This window comes from Macaca thibetana, chromosome 12, assembly GCF_024542745.1.
Source record: "Macaca thibetana thibetana isolate TM-01 chromosome 12, ASM2454274v1, whole genome shotgun sequence".
Taxonomy (NCBI): domain Eukaryota; kingdom Metazoa; phylum Chordata; class Mammalia; order Primates; family Cercopithecidae; genus Macaca; species Macaca thibetana.
This window is the reverse complement of record NC_065589.1, coordinates 54,522,587-54,538,443: the sequence shown is the minus strand read 5'-3', so window position 1 is coordinate 54,538,443 and position 15,857 is coordinate 54,522,587. Positions and strand designations below refer to the sequence as shown.

The window sequence follows — 15,857 nt, the reverse complement described above, 5'->3', positions numbered from 1 at the left end:
AGACTATTCTAATACTAAGAAGCGTTTAGAGGCAAGCGTTATTAAGGGGGTCAAAAATATTATTCCAGATATTCAAGCAGGTGACAATATTTTGGACAGATATCTCTTACTAAGTAAGAGGCAATTGGTTTAGGCAAGCCAGGATTAATTCTCTTTGTGTGTTTTGTTTCTAACTCAAAGTAGATAGTAATTATGTATGGCATCTCTTAATCTGTAAACTCTATCTTCTCTTTTCTAATCACCCCAAGAAACTATTAATCTTAGCTTAAGGAAAATAAAGGATAACTTGAACTTCCAGTGTCTGTTAAAAGTAGAGTTCGTGTTGTACTCCTTAGGGTTGAAGAAGGAGTTGTATGTTAAGAAAAGCCAGTTTAGAAGACATGTAATTTTACAATTACTAGTGTTCTCTTACTTGAATTTTAATGACAATACTACCACTCCTAATTTTGTTAGGTGCTTTGCCCTCAAGCCTATGAACAGCAGTTTGAAACCATATGATTCTCTGAGATCTCTCCTTAAGACCAGCTGCAGTTCGGATGTGATCACTCATTGTTCTACAATAAGCAGCTTAGACCCAACTAGCCACCCTTTGGACTGAGACCATACAAAGCTGTTTCTGTCCCACATAGGCAGGGACTCCCTGCACTCCAGGCTCAGCTGCAGGGCCTGCTGAATTAATCAAAGGGTTCTTAGACCACATTCCCTAAAGACTAGGGAATTTCTGTAGTGACTCCACCCCAACACTGAACTCCTTGCCCTTTTTAAATGTTCTTCTGACAGCTGGGGTCCCGAGAGCAGTCTAACTCCCAGAAGGTAACTTTGGAAGAGTGTTCTCAAAAGTTTATTGAGAAGAAATGTAGAATTACATGTTCTTTTGCCTGTCAGAATTTACGAAAAAAGTTAATTTGCAATTAATAACATTGGTAAGCATTCTAGAATATAACAGGCACTGCATTTAGTGCCTTACTTTCACTATGTCACTTAGTTCCAGTAATACCTTATCAGATACTTATAATTATTTCTGTTTTACAAAGGAGGAAATGGAGAGCCTGCTGGGATATGGATGTCTAACAACTTAGGACAAGTGGTTCTCAACTCTGGCTACAAATTGAAACCACCTGAAAAGCTTTTTTAAAATTCAGATTTCTGGGTCTATAGCAGATAAATTTGATTAAAATCTCTGGGGCTGTGGTCCACGTATGAGAGTTTTAAAACAAAGGAAGCCTTCTCAGGTTGATTCCCATTTGCAGCTAGGATTGACAAATCTAGTCCTGATGTGTCTGAGACTCATACCTTATCAAATCATGGTCCCTCGCTCAGCAGCATTTGTATCAGGTAGAAATCCAGAGTATTAGGACTCTCTGTAACCGACTATATCAAAATCCAAATTGTAAACAGATCTCTAGGCAACTATTTGTATTGCCTTTGTAACTTTTCTGTAATTCCAAAGCTATTATAAAATTAAAATTTTTTATTAGGGGAATAAAAGATCACATTTGGGATAGAGAGGTCAATACCTTTCCTCCAGAAACTCTGTCTAGCAAGAGAGAAACTTATTAAAAGGCAATTTGCTACAAGTTGTGATGGAAATAGTGCAAAAAGTACTGTCATGGTATAGGAGGAATGAAAGACTCTGCTTGGAGGAATTAGAGAAAATTGCCAAAGGAAGGTAACTTGAAGGCATTTCAGGCACAGAGAAAGATAAAAGGAACAATTTTTAAAAGAAAAATTGCTGATATGAAAGAAATTTAAAAAGGAACACGAGCCTGTGCTTTGATGAAAATGTAATGTTTAATACATATGTGTATATTTTTGATATATCATAAACTCTAACCAAAAATTGAAGATTAGTGCCAGACTAGAAAGGTAATAAAATAATTAATGGAAGAGTTTGTTTCTGTTTTCTGGGGAAAGCAGAGTACATTAATTATTAATAACATTAACACTCTTGGCGGGAGGGGAAGAGCCTTTTTTGATTAATTCTCTCTTCTTGTGACTGTTGTGACCCTTTTCTCTCTTGATTCATCAGTTCCTTGGATATGCCTGCTTAAATTCTCTACTGGGCCCTTTCAGATGTTTTCTTTGCGTTTACAAAGAACTTCTGAGCATATCTGACCCTTTATAATCCTGGTTACCTTATCCTCACCCTACAGCTAGATTTTTCTGCTCAGAATCACTTCTAAAAAGCCCTTGCTAATTATTTGCAGTCTGGATTGGGTACCATTCTTTTGGATCCCTGTGGCATCCTGTATACATCACATTGCTGCTAATTTTCTTTTTGTCTGTTTCTCTCATTAACGAATAAGTACCTTGAAGGCAAGGGCTATTTTCAATGACTTCCGTGTCTGTAGTACTTTGCATAGGATTTGATGCAAAAAATGCTTAGAAATAAATGAAAGAAGTGACAGCAAAAGCCTATTTTTGCCCTTAGTTTATAGTAACAAGATAATCTTTGGAGATGGCAATTAAAGATTGAGATGCTGTTAGCATTAGGAGCTTGCAAGAAACTCAGAGACTTCAACTTGTTTGTAACACATGCCTGGCATAAAGCAGAATTTTAGTTGTGTGAAAGTGGGAACACTCTCATTTTATACATCAGGGCCTTCTGATTTAGATTATGTTACAGATATGTCTCCCTTAGCATATTATTAAGAGAATATGAACTCATATATGGATATCATTGTTCATAAATTAATAATAATTGTATACCTTCCAATTATGAAGTACCTATGCATGTTGTGTTATAAAGTGCTCTCTACATATATGATTATATTTAATTCTTTGAAAAATCCTAAGCAGTTTATATTAGACTTGGGGACACAGATTTGGACTTAGAAATGTATAATTATAAAATGCATGCTTTTTCCCTAGTCAGTGTCCTTTCTGCTCTGCCCTGCTGCCTTTCTTTAAGAAGCAGCTGAAACTTCTTATATTTGTCTCTTCCAGGAGATTGCATAGTTGGGAATCAAGAACTTGCCCTTTGATCACTAATTTACTGTGTGATTATATACAAATCACTGAGCCTCTCTTTCTCAGTCTACATGTTTGTAAAATGGGTCTATTGAACTATATCATGGATTTATTCTTATGCAACATATATTTGAAAGGCTGCTATGAGCCAGACACTATTCTAGGCGCTGAAGATATAGCATCAAAAAAGACAGACAAGATCCCTAATCTCACAGAGCTTTCATTATGGCATATCAGGCTGAAGATAAACATACTAAATAAAGTCATGCAGTGATTAGCATCATTAAGCAGATAAACAGAAAAATAAAGAAGAATGTGGCTGGAGTGTCCTGGAATGTGTTGAGAGACATCCATGGATGAGGTGGTCTGGAAAGTCTTCCCTGAAGAAATAACATTTGATATCTGAGAACAAAGCAATAGTTAGCATGAATATATTTGGGCATGTAGATTTGAAGGCCGAAGGAGGCTGAAGGGCAGAAATTCTAAGGCTATAAAAGTAAGAGGACCACTAAAAGACCAGTTTAGCTGGTGGGAAAAGTGGCAGGAGACAAGGTGAGAAGTTGGCAGGTCTAGATCATGGACTTAAAGTCAACGGTTTCAGGCTGTTTCTCAAACACCAGTGTGCAGATACTCTAGGGCAATCCATGATAATTTTTTCATATCTTTGATGCCTTTGTTACCTTTGACACCTTTGATACTTCCCTCCAACTCTGTGATACCTTTCATGGTTTTAGAAAATCTTCTTGTGAGTAGTTTCCCAGAATAGAAGCCAGAAACTTGCTTCTCCTATAAATATATATATATATATTTATATTTATAAATTTATATAAAAATATAAAATTTATAAAAATATAAATTTATAAATAAATACATAAATTTATAAATATAACTATATATAATATATATAAAATATATATTTTTTTCTTTCCAAAGTCTTGTTCTGTCATCTAGGCTGGAGTGCAATGGTAAGATCTTGGCTCACTGCAACCTCTGCCTCCCGGGTTCAGGTGATTCTCCTTTCTCATCCTCCCGAGTAGCTGGGATTACAGGCATGCACAATCACGCCCAGCTGGTTTTTGTATTTTTAGTAGAGATGGGGTTTCATCATGTTGGCCAGGTTGGTTGCGAAATCCTGACCTCAAGAGATCCACCCACCTTGGCCTCCCACAATGCTGGGATTACAGATGTGAGCCACTGCGCCCCGTCCTCCAACCTCTTTTGCATCTAGAACACAGGCATATGACCCAGGCTTTGTCAGTCAGCTACAAAAAGGTACCTAACACTTTTAACTGGGAATTAGTGACAAGAAACAAGGCCCATGGAATAAATCTGGTGATGATGGTGGAAACTACACTTTGTTACCAGGGAAAGCCATAGTAGAGCTTATAATGTAGTGTATGGTACCCAGATCCTGGTTAGCAAAGTAGACTTCAGTAAGTGTGCCTGGTGATGGTAGTCGTGCTTAGCTCACAGAACCAGCTTTATATTGTTATATCAGTCTATTCCTGACTGCATAGCCTGGTTCTCTGGCCACCTTGGAATTTCTATGAGTCTCTAATATCCTTCCATACATTTCTTTTTTACGTAAATTAACTAGGGTTCATTTACACTGTTTGCAAGTAAGAACTCTGTGCCAAAGCCTTGAAGTTGAAAGGAAGGGACAGGGAGATTTCCTGTCTGTGTCCAAGAAGTGCTAGATCCATGAGATTAATTCCAATTCTAAATTCTTGGGCTAATTTCTGAACAAAAATGACCTGGAGATGTAAACTATGCTTATTTCAAAGTCCTGTTTTCCATATTTGTATTTTCAAAATTAGTATTCATAAACTTCTTCGTATTATTTTGGGCTATTTTATTTTCTGCATTCATGGGAGGGAAGACTAATTAGTTATATCCTTCTGGAATCCTCTTTCTTTGGCTTCCTTTAATTTAAAGAGCAGGTTCTTGTACAAAGATACTACCTTCCCTCTAGATTTAAGATCTTATTAGGCTCCTCAATATATCATTGATATATCATTGATGAACAATTCCTCTCTAACTAAGATCACCCCTCATTGGTACAGCTGAAATATTTAATTATTAACCACAATCTTAAGAATATATTTGTTTTTGGGGAAAACAATTTTTTTTTTTTTTCTTTGAGACGGAGTCTCACTCTGTCTCCCAGGCTGGAGTGCTGTGGTGAGACCAGAGCTCACTGCAGAGCCTCCCAAGTAACCAGTACTACAAGTGCATCCCACCACACCCAGCTAATTTCTAAGTTTTTTGTAGTGACAGGGTCTTGCTCTGTTGCCCCAGCTGGTCTTGAACTACTAGACTGAAGCAACCCTCCCATCTCGGCCTTTCCAAAGTGCTGGGATTACAAGTGTGAGCCACCATGCCTACACTTGGAGAAATTTTTGATATCTGTTTAGTAATAATACTTTCAATAAAATATGTAATCAGCATTTTAGGAAGTCAGCTATATTGCATCTAAGAAAGGGCTTCTAAAATTTACGTGTTTCTTAGTAGCTGTACAAAAGTAAGGTGAAAATGTGTTTATAATTTTCACCACTCCCATCTGTCCAGTACTAGTGCCAGGCTAATCTCAGAAGAATTGTTAAAAATGTAGCTACTTCTCTAAAATGACTTTCCATTTTCACCTCTTTGGCTACCCTTCCACTCTTTGTGGAAGTTCTGAATCTTCACCAACTACTGCCAGTTTTATTTCCTAGAAATTATTCTTATAATTGTAGTTAAGTTTGTTTTTCTTTTTTATTGACATGTTGGGTACAATGCTCTTTATGATGACTACTAGCAGAGAAAATCCATCTTCCAGCACCTTTGTAGGTAAAAATGGTGATTGACTCCTGGAAATAGTTAGCTTATTGTTTACCTTGATGAAAATTGCTTAATTTTTACAAATAGGAGACATGGGGTCCTCTTATTTTTTCTTGTTTAAAGGCTAGTCTTCTATGATGCCAGTATACACATTTAAAAGCAGCTCACTTTGAATCTCAGTTTAAAAGCAGCTATTAGACTTGAAATTTCTTTGTGTGAGATGTTGTCATTAGACTTATGCAGATTTAGCCTTTGCCTTTGCTTGTGAATTATCAGAAACTTTCTGTTTAGATCATGCTTTGTCAGTATGTTTTTGGTGTTTCAAGTTTTATAGTCCCTCGAGTGTTATTACCTAGGGATATTCTCTTTGTCATTAGATGGGTTTTAGAGACGCTTTGGATGGAAAATTCTCACCCTAGAACATCTTTTCTGACTGTCTTGTTTTCCCCCTTTTGTTTTAAGACATGATATACATTTTTAATTATACATTACTCAAAAACTAAGGTTGGAAATGCACGTTTGTTGTCTCATTGGGGAAATTTTGAGAAATTGAAGTTAAATCCTCAACATTTGCAAGGGAATACCATATTATCTGCATAGCCTGCAGAACCATTAGCCAATTAAACCTGTTAAACTAAGGTTTCAAAATAACCATCATATCTAGGTGATGGGTACATGAAGGTTTACGTTTTCCTATCTGCGTATCTTTTGATACATTTGATTTTCTACGTAATAAAAGCTTATAAAGAAAACATTTTATGTTAGTCTAATGTAACCCTGGGACCTAGGCAATTCACGGCACTTCTTTGAGCTTCAGTGTCCTTATTTGTAAAATAGAAATCATTTATAGGATTAGGATTTTATCAGGAAATGAATGCTCTAGTGTTCCAGTGTGGACTTGAAAGTACTGTTCACATGTTGAGTATTAATTAAAAAGGATTTTGTGCAAGTGTCACTCAATATTGATTAACCAAAAAAGAATGAGAGAGATTTGTATAATTGTTTTTTGTATTAAAATAATGTAGGATCATGGAATCTGAGAGAGGGGATGGACTACCTTTAGGAGGTGGTCACTTAGGAAATGGTGGAATGAAAGCAAGCATAACTTGGGGCAAGAGACCCTTCAATTTCTGTGTTAGAGAAGGGAATAGTGAACTTAGTTAAATATAGATTATGTTAGGTCATTTTCATATTGCTATAAAGAAACACCTGAGACTGGGTAGTTTATAAATAAAACAGGTTTAATTGGCTAATGGTTCTGCAGGCTATGCAGGAAATATGGTACTGGTGAGACAGGAAATTTTTCCTGACCCCTTCACCAACAGGGGTGCCTTGCTTACTCAGCCCACAGCTCTCAACCCCTCGTGGGAGGGGGAGATGCAGGTGAGTGGGTGCAGGAGTTGGGGCAAGTACTTCTGGGTACCAGCAGGAGCAAAACTCTGTGTGGGTCTGCAGGGCAGCATCGGTTGGGGAGTACTCATGACCCCTGAAGCCTCAGAGGGCATGTGTTACAGTATGCTCTTTTAGCTTTGCTGTCACAGATGGCTTAAGTGTTAAATATCTCAGTGGGCCCTCTGTCTTTTTGTGTGAGGTGATTGCTTTCCACCAGTGAGGGCAGAGGATAAGTATGACAGCCTTTAGCATCAGCACCCATGGCACTGGAGCTCTTTTTTGGCATCCAGGAAAAACCAGATCGCACAAACTAATTGCAGGGTGGTGAATGCAGAGGACTTTATTGCCCATGGAAGTGGCACTCAGTGGGAAGGGAAGTTGGAAAGTTGGGGGCAGTGGGAAGGTATTCTTCACTTGAAGTACAATCGTGTCTGGCTGGACTCTTCTCTGAAGTCATGCCATCAAGCCATCCCTCTGAAATAAAACTGCTTCTCTCCGACATTCAGCTGTTTCTTCTTTTCTCCTCTTCTCTGCTCTCTGCCAGTGGAGCCTGGGGTTTTTATGGGTACAGGATGGGGGATGGAGCAGGTCAGGGGTGGTTTTGGAAAAGGCAACTTTTGAATGGGAAAATAGGAATGCATGTTCTCACTTTGGGCTGTGGTTCCAGGCTCGAGAGGTGGGGCTTCACCAGAGACCTTGACCTTTTCTGCCTAGGATTTCTTTGCCTCCTGTTCCTATCACTGGCATCTACTTGGCTTCTGGAGAGGCCTCAGTGAGCTTTTACTCATGGCAGAAGGTGAAGTAGGAGCAGGCACATCACATGGTGAAAGCAGGAGCAAAGAGAGAGAGAGTGGGAAGATGCCACACACTTCTAAACAGCCGAATCTTATGAAAACTCACCGTGACAGCACAATGCCAAGGGGATGATGCTAAACCATTCATGAGAAATCCTCTCCTGTCACCCAATCACCTCCCACAAGACTCCACCTCCAATATTGGGGATTATAATTCAATATGAGATTTAGATGGGACAACATCCAAACTATATCATCATAGACGATAACTGTTTAACTGTTTCTTTGTTGGGGGACATCCTTGATACTATCTTACTTAATATCAGTTTTGCTGTCACTGGAGAAAGGAGAGTAGACTGGCTTCTCAGGGAGTCTCAGGGGAATTTATATCTGCTATAAAGGATCGATTTTCAGACAAAACATGATAACTTAATTCTAACTAATAGCAGATAACAGTTTACCATGTGCCAAGAAATGTACAGTTTTTAATATAAATTATCACATTTCTTTCTCAAAAGTACATAAATAAACAGTGCTATTTTTTTTCATTACATGGATAAGGTAGGAAATTACAGCTCAGAGAGGTTAATACTTTGCCTAAAGTCATATAACTAAAAAAGTGATAGAGCTAAGAATAGAAATTGCTAGTCTAACTCTACAACTTGTGCTTTGTATTGTACCATATTGGGCTCTTTACAGCAATTATTTCAGTCTATATTCTTAACTTTTTTTATTTTCTTACCTCTTTCTATACACTCCTTTAGTGTGCTATATGAGCAGATATATTTGAGATTTTATTATAACAGTCCTGAAAGTCCATTTTTAGAAGTAGAAAGAACATAAACAAAAATATATCAATACATGTAAGTAATTAAATATTGGGTTAGTAATGGCTAGAGCTGCTATAACAAATACCATACACTTGCTGGCTGAAAGCAACAGACATTTATTCTCTCACAGTTCTGGAGGCCGGAAGTTCAAAATCAGTGGTTGGGTTGGTTTGGCAGGGTTGGTTTCTTCTGGAGGCTCTGAGGGAAAATCTGTTTCATGAATCTCTCCTAGCCATTGGTGGTGACTGGCAGTCCTTGGCATGTGGCTGTGTGACTCTAATCTTTGTCTATACCTTCGCATGACTTTCCTCATGTCAGATAGCTATGGGCACCAGTAGGTGTGACTGACACTTCAATGGAGAGAATCAACCTGGTGAGTGGTGAGCTGGTTAAGTGGAACTCTGTTTTGAGGGCATCTGTTCTTCTAATTGAGGAGGATTTCTTCTAATTGAGGAGGATTTTGGGCTACCCTAAATCCAGGATGATTTATCTCAATTTGTTTAACCTTATGAAGTACATCTACAAAGAGTCTATTTCCAGATAAGGTCACATTCACAGGTGCCAGAGGTTAGGACTTGGACATATCTTTTGGGGACCACTATTTTTAAACCATACTATTTTGAGCATTTGTATTAAAGAAACAGATGAGAGAATACAATACAATATCTGGGTTTGAGATAATCTCAATTCACAGATTATTTAGTTTTAAGTGTGTTTTATAGAAGAATGTTATTGTATGTACATTATCTTAATGCCACAGTTATCCTCCAAAGATTTTAGACTTAAATTCCATTTTCTTTTTGCTACTTCTTTAGTAAAAATGTATGCTGCTGTGTATCTTTCTGTTAGCCCCAGGATATATACTATTACAGATGTACATTTAGTTCCTTATCACTTGAAAATTTGATATCTAAAATTTCTTTTAAGAGACTCTAAATGGTAAAAATGTAACACGTATTTCAGTCCTAAAACAGTTACATAGAATGTTTCATGATATGAAATGCTACTACTAAATTTAACGAAGAGATAATGAATTCAAAAGATTGTCATGGCAAAGAAAATGTAATAATATTTGGTGATTGACTAAAATTGGAAGCACCTTAGAGAGAAAAGCCAAAGACATACTAAAGTTGACATAAAAAAAAACCTGGATGTTATTCTCAGCATTTTGCAAGATCTGTTCCTCTACAGAGTGGAATAGGAAAAAAAATCTAAACAATAAAATGCATGGAAGGGTGACCACAGCCTGTTTATTGTTAAGAGCCCTGGAGAGGATAACTCATGAAGAAATGTGGACAGCAAATTTTGAAAGTGCTTTTAGATATAAAAATAAGAAAGCCAAGAAGGATAGGTGATCTATACATATTTAAAGCAATCAATACATTTTTTTGACACAAAATTAAAATGTTTGTTTTTAAGCAGTTTAGTGGCACATTAGGGAGGCAATGTTAACTGAAGAATAAAAGCTAGTAGTGTACATTTAGAACAGACGTCCTCTTATCTGATAGCATCATGACTATAGTTTATAAGGTAATACTAAAAGATCCTTAAAGCAAATAACAAAAAGATGCATATCTACTTAAACTATTTTATTTTAACTAAAAGCTTACACAGATGCATTAATCCGTGAAACTTTTCTTGTAAATTAAGGCTTTTCTTTGAATATGATTCTGCTGATTGGAGTTCTACAAAGACTTCCTTATGTGACAAATACCCATTACAGATAATCTCATTACTTCTTCAAAGGGTGGGAAAACTTAGGGACACCTATACTGTGATCTAAGTACAGATTTCTTCTATGTTTTAATAATTTCCTCTCAACTTTTTTATTTCTGAGACGGAGTCTCGTTCTATCTCCCAGAGGGGAGGGAGTATAGTGGCGTGATCTCGGCTCACTGCAACCTTCACCTCCCAGGTTTAAGCACTTCTCCTGCGTCAGCCTCCCAAATAGCTGGGACTGCGGACATGTGCCACCACGCAGGCTAATTTTTGTACTTTTAGTAGAGATGGGGTTTCACCATGTTGGCCAGGTTGGCCTCGAACTACCGACCTCAAATGAGCCCCTGCCTCGGCCTCCCAAAGTGCTAGGATTACAGGTGTGAGCCGCTACGCGTGGCCCTCTCAACCTTTTGTAGCTGTTTTGCACATATATAATGTGGCAGTAGGGAGCAAATACCTGATTAAATTGTGATTGAATTAGAAAGAAGGAATGACGATGTATGCTTATTACGCAGCCAACTGTTTTTAGTACAGTAAGCCTGTGGAAGAATTAGTTGAAGACCACTGCTTGAATATAAATGGGGCAAAGTCTAGTACCTATGAGTGTTCAGATAGCTATGGGCACCAGCAGGTGTGACTGACACTTTAATGGAGAGACTCAGCCTGGTGAGTGGTGAGCTGGTTAAGTGGAACTCTGTTTTGAGGGCATCTGTTCTTCTAATTGTGCTTTAAAAGTGTTGCAAAAAGCTCACATAAAATTCAAGGGGAAAAGATTTGCAGAACCAATTAGATTTCAGCAAACTTTTAAGGACAAGATAGTAGAGGGATTTATGATAAGAAGGTGAGTATTTGTTTTGTGGGCTTGAGAAATTATTAATTCCTGGCATTTGTATCACAGACTGAAAGATGACGGGAGAGACATTTCCAGAATTGATTTCAGAACATGAGAGAGCATTTCTGTGACCACTGGGTCATCCAGTTGTGTGGCTATTCGTGGGTGGTCTTTTCCTTGGTGGCCATTCTCATCTCACTTGAGCACAGGCTGATTGTAGATGTGACACTCTTGGATTGTTTAAAACTGTACTCATTGCAAATACACACATGCACATACATATGCACACACAGAAACACATACACACATATATGTGTAAATATACACACATTTAGTTTAAGATCAAATTCTTTGAACAGATATATATTTCAAAATAAATAGTTATGTCTTGCAATGTACTTTTTAAAAATCATACTTTAAGTTCTAGGGTACATGTGTACAACGTGCAGGTTTGTTACATATGTATACATGTGCCATGTTGGTGTGCTGCACCCATTAACTCGTCATTTACATTTGATATATCTCCTAATACTATCCCTCCCCACTCCCCCCACCCCACGACAGGCCCCGGTGTGTGATGTTCCCCTTTCTGTGTCCAAGTGTTCTCATTGTTCAGTTCCCACCTATGAGTGAGAACATGTGGTGTTTGGTTTTCTGTCCTTGTGATAGTTTGCTGAGAATGATGGTTTCCAGCTTCATCCATGTCCCTACAAAGGACATGAACTCATCCTTTTTTATGGCTGTATAGTATTCCATGGTGTATATGTGCCACGTTTTCTTAATCCAGTCTATCATTGATGGGCATTTGGGTTGGTTCCAAGTTTTTGCCATTGTGAATAGTGTTGCAATAAACATACATGTGCATGTGTCTTTAAAGCAGCATGATTTATAATCCTTTGGGTATATCCCCAGTAATGAGATGGCTGGGTCAAATATTTCTAGTTCTAGATCCTTGAGGAATCGCCACACTGTCTTCCACAATGGTTGAACTATGTACATATACATACATTTAGTTTAAGATCAAATTCTTTGAACAGATATATCTTTCGAAATAAATAGATATGTCTTGCAATGTACTTTTTTTTTTTTTAAGTGTAGCTTTGCTATTTTAAAACAATTAGGATCTTATTTTCATGAGTAGTAAATTGTATGCCAGAACTCTGGGCAATGCTTATAAATATCTGCCTTCTTTAAAACCTCAGAGTATGTACTTTAGGCGCTGACCAAGGTTCACTTTTTGATAACTAAGTATGGTTTTGAAAAATTGTCTTCCTTTTTGTTTTCATGACCAGTTTGTAGAGCTAGCTGTGAAGCAGATGGACCCCCTCGTCTCCATGCAGTTATGCAAGACCATTTCCCTAAATCATTAGCATCACACCACTCTCCTAAGCATTTTGCACTATCTGCCAGTTGCTCCTGCTGTCACAACAGAACACTTCAAATGGTTTTCAAGATCATTTTTACTTTACTGATTTTCTCAAATCCCTCTCACAAGCTTCACTATACCTTAGGTCGCTGTTACATTTCATAGGAGACTATGATAGGCAGCTATCTCAGAGGACGAGAAACAGGATAGAATGTACCCAGGAAGATAGGGGAACAATTTTTTTAAAAAAGAAATAATAACCATGGTCAAGTGCTGAAAGGTTAAGTAAAGGAGTGATTAAATATGATCATTGGATTGAGAGTTTGAGGGTTATTGTTGCCTATTGAAAATAGTTTTAGCTTGTGGTGAATATAAACTAAGTTGCTGTGTTTTCACCCGTATGTATGAAATGAGGAAATGTGAATATTGTGTGTGGACCACTCTTTCAAGAAGGCTAGCTGTGAATGGAAAGGGGCAGGATGAAGATAAGATTTCATTTAAGATTAAAAAGATGCAAGTGCATTTATAAAGAAGCCCATAAAGAGGGGTAGAAGTTTAGAAGAGAAGAGAAAATGATGTATTTTGGTCTTATTCCCTCTTCCTTAAAGTGTTCATACTCATTCATTCAAATCCTTATTAATAACAATAACCCCTAGTATTTCTTGCATATACTGAATGTGTCACTGTGTCTGATGTTATAGGAAGAGGACTATAAGGTCTTATTCAAGCTCTTTGGAATTTATAGTTTAATGCCATAACAGAAAATGTGAATAGAGGTCATTCCTGCTTTGAGCATATTCTTTAGCAGAACTTAATATGGCCTATTTCTATGGAGAGTCATGATTTAATGGACCTATCTGGATAAATCACAGAGTGGAACTTCCTTTTAACCTTGACACAAAAGCAGAAGTAATTCCTGCCTTACAGGCTGTAGTCCTAAGCAGTGTTTTATCAGGCTTCCATTAAGATGATATGGCTTAACCCAGGGTAGGGTTAAATCCATGTAATGATCAGTTGTGTTATAATGGGACGTTGGCTTGAGCCCAAAAATAAATCTCCAAGCCTTAGCAGAAATCTCCAGGTTAAAGGAATCCCCTGATGAGTCAAGTAATGCCTCCAAATGCTTATGACTGTAGTTGTTTAGTGGCTTCTAGACTTAAGTGTAAACAAATTTTTAATGAAGGCTAGTAACAGAGTCTTTAAGAAAACAAACAAGAAAAGGTTTTTAGATTTTTTACAACAATAATCATCTTTTTATTTCTTTTCTTTCTTTCTTTCTTTTTCTTTTTTTTTTTGAGACGGAGTCTTGCTCTGTCACCCAGGCTGGAGAGCAGTGACGCAATCTCAGCTCACTACAAGCTCCGCCTCCCCGGTTCACGCCATTCTCCTGCTTCAGCCTCGCGAGTAACTGGGACTACAGGCGCCGGCCACCAGGGCCGGCTAATTTTTTGTATTTATCCATGGTGAGTATTTGATAAATCATAGTATAAAAATTGTTTTACTTCCCAGCACTTTGGGAGGCTGAGGCGGGCGGATCACAAGGTTAAGAGATTGAGACCATCCCGGCCAACTTGGTGAAACTCCGTCTCTACTAGGAATACAAAAATTAGCTGGGCGTGGTGGCGGGTGCCTGTAATCCCAGCTACTCAGGAGGCTGAGACAGGAGAATAGCTGGAACCTGGGAGGCGGAGCTTGCAGTGAGCCGAGATCGCGCCACTGCACTCCCAGCCTGGCGACAGAGCAAGACCCCGTCTCAAAAAAAAAAAAAAAGTTGTTTTACTTTTAGTGCATTGTTCTTTACAGCTGAGAAAGCACTGCAATAAGCAGTATTGCTCTCGATTCACAACATCTCTGATCCATAGACAGAGGATGTATTGCTATTATTTTATCACAAATAAGGAAATTGGGACTCAGAAAAATTAGTAGCAATAGCTGACAGGTTGAGGGCTTTTGCACCAGGCATAATGTTAAGAAATTTACTCTATGCTATAGAAGTTATTATTAACTGGATTTTGTGGTTGAGAAAATTGAAAAGAAGTAACTTATTCAAGTGTATGTGACAGGTAAGTGACAGCCATAGCACAAATCCGGGGAGACGGACCCAACAGCACTCTGTTGTGATGTTGGGTGTTGTGATGCTGTGCTACCTTTTTAGGGTTTCCACATGTGAGTTGTTGTTGCTGTTTTTCCTTCTTCTCTGGGTCTTCTAATACAACTTCTAATAAAAATGAACTGTCAGAAGCAATGCATTTATTATGTAATATGGTTATCTAAATGTTCTCCAAAATGTTCAAAGAAAGTCAGTGGACCAACTTAATATATAGTCATGCTTTTAATTAGTACACGTGTAGTTTCAGCTTCTAGTCAGTGACTATCTCAAAGCATTTTTTTTTTTTTTTTTTTTTTTTTTAAGAGAGGGTCTTGCTCTGTCACCCAGGCTGGAGTGCTGTAGTGTGATCATGGCTCACTGCAACCTTAACTTCCCAGGCTCAAGTGGTCTTCCTACCTTATACTCTTGAATAACTGGGACTACAGGCACACGCCACCACGCCCAGCTAATTTCTTTGTCTATTTTTTGTAGACATGGCATTTTGCCATGTTGCCCAGGCTATTCTAGAATTCCTGATCTCAGGCAGTCTGCCCACCTGGAACTTTCAAAGTGCTGGGATTCCAGGCATGAGCCACCATGCCTGGCCTCAAAGCATTTTTGTTTGTTTTAATTGAAGAATTAACAGTCATTATCTGCTGACATGAATTATGGAACTTATTATCAACTGAAGCCAGCTTATGTTTATTTTACTATGAAAATATTGTAGATGTAGTAAATGTCAAAGAAATAAAATTCAATTCAAATTCAAACTTATTGTGAAACTTTTGAGAAACTCATGAATTTATAAAGCAATTGAAAAACTTGTTATTCAAAATATTTATTATAATGAAACTTAATTGATATAATAGGAGTTATATTAATGTTGCATAACAATTTCTCTGATACTATTTTAAAATATATTTAAGAAAAATTTTAAACACATTGTTGAATAATATTCTGCTTTTAATAGATTCAGTGTCAGACCCAGAATATCAGGAATAGATTCAGTGTCAGACCCAGAATATCAGGAAGTCATCTGGTCAAG

The 15,857-nt window shown here is 37.7% G+C and overlaps 1 protein-coding gene across 10 annotated transcripts in view; it reads left to right on the top strand.

Annotated features, from left to right (window-relative positions):
• Positions 1–15,857, top strand: part of GULP1 (GULP PTB domain containing engulfment adaptor 1) — a 307,310-nt gene that overhangs the window by 45,072 nt on the left and 246,381 nt on the right. The window contains exons 1-2 of one of the 10 annotated variants that reach the window (XM_050751832.1): positions 3,890–9,144; positions 11,157–14,186. The exons of 8 other annotated variants lie outside the window; for them this stretch is intronic. The gene's annotated coding sequence lies outside the window, so the exon portion shown is untranslated. Of the gene's footprint in view, positions 1–3,889; positions 14,187–15,857 lie in introns of those variants that run through there. One more of the 10 variants, XM_050751831.1, reaches the window with a different exon arrangement.